The following is a 1155-nucleotide window of genomic DNA, read 5'->3' as shown; positions in this document are numbered from 1 at the left end:
TGTCTTCCCCTCCTCTCTCCATTTCTCTCTGTCCTATCCAACAACAACGACAACAACAATAAAACAACAAGGGCAACAAAAGGGAATAAATAAAAAAATAAAAAATAAATAAAATAAATTAAATTAATAAATACCGGGGACAGGGGAAAGCTGAGCACAAAGATTAGCTTGACATAGACTTAAAAGTAGTGACAATGGGCCAGCAAAATAGCTCATTTGGATAGTACATTGCTTTGCCATATATGTGACACAGGTTCAAGCCTGGCCTCCACTGCATTAATGAAAGCTTCAGTGCCGTGGTATCTCTCTCTCCCTCTCTCTGTCTCTTAAAAGTTGTGACATCAAGCATTTGCACCGATATTTTGTGAACTTTGCAACCAGGATTCTGATTTAAAATAAAGGTTGCTTTTAATATGAACAAATAGTGGAGGCTTAATGATAGAGGAAAATACTGGTCAACTAATGACTCCTAATCTTGGAACTTTTAAGGGTTGCCAGCCATTGTATTGATTTTTAAAAAGTTGTCTAGTTTTATTTATGTACTTACTATTAATGGAAAAAAATATTAAACACTCCATGAATTTGCTTGGCATCCTTGCACAGGGCCATCTCTGTATCATTCCAATTTTAGTATATGTGCTGCCAAAGCAAACATTAAAATTTGTTTCAAACTCATATTTTCTTTTCCTCATCTGGACTAGGAAGTTATCTGACATGCCTTAAAAAAAATCTTTCTTTTTCTTTTCTGTTTTCAAATGAATTCACAAAGTTGGACATCTGGAATATGTTTTCTATAGAAACTAATTTGCACAAAAGAGAAAATACTAGATAGCTTTTATGTTTTGTCTATCTTGAAAAAAATTATGACAATGAAAGGAAGTTAGAAAACAGGTTTTTTTTTTATTTATGTCTCTTTGAAGACCACTTTTTCAACATACCCATGATATATACATGCTTTGTTTTTTTTTTTACTTGTTAATGTTTTGTTTTCCCATTTTGCTGGACCCAAATGATTCCTGGAACCAAAGACAATAATGCCATGTTTTACAGAGTGTTAATTAATTAGGAAATACCCTGCCACTGAAATACATTTGTATGTGTGTAAATTTTAGCATCCGTTTCTAATACAATTTGCCACAGGTCATAGCTGCTTTG

The 1155-nt window shown here is 33.2% G+C and overlaps 1 pseudogene; it reads right to left on the bottom strand.

Moving 5' to 3' along the window:
- Nucleotides 1–558: 558 nt before the first annotated feature.
- Nucleotides 559–651, bottom strand: LOC132534514 (U6 spliceosomal RNA; annotated as a pseudogene).
- Between the last annotated feature and the right edge of the window lie 504 nt (nucleotides 652–1155).

This window comes from Erinaceus europaeus, chromosome 18 (assembly GCF_950295315.1).
Source record: "Erinaceus europaeus chromosome 18, mEriEur2.1, whole genome shotgun sequence".
Taxonomy (NCBI): domain Eukaryota; kingdom Metazoa; phylum Chordata; class Mammalia; order Eulipotyphla; family Erinaceidae; genus Erinaceus; species Erinaceus europaeus.
Note: the sequence above shows the minus strand (reverse complement) of the source record. Positions and strands in the feature narration are given on the sequence as shown.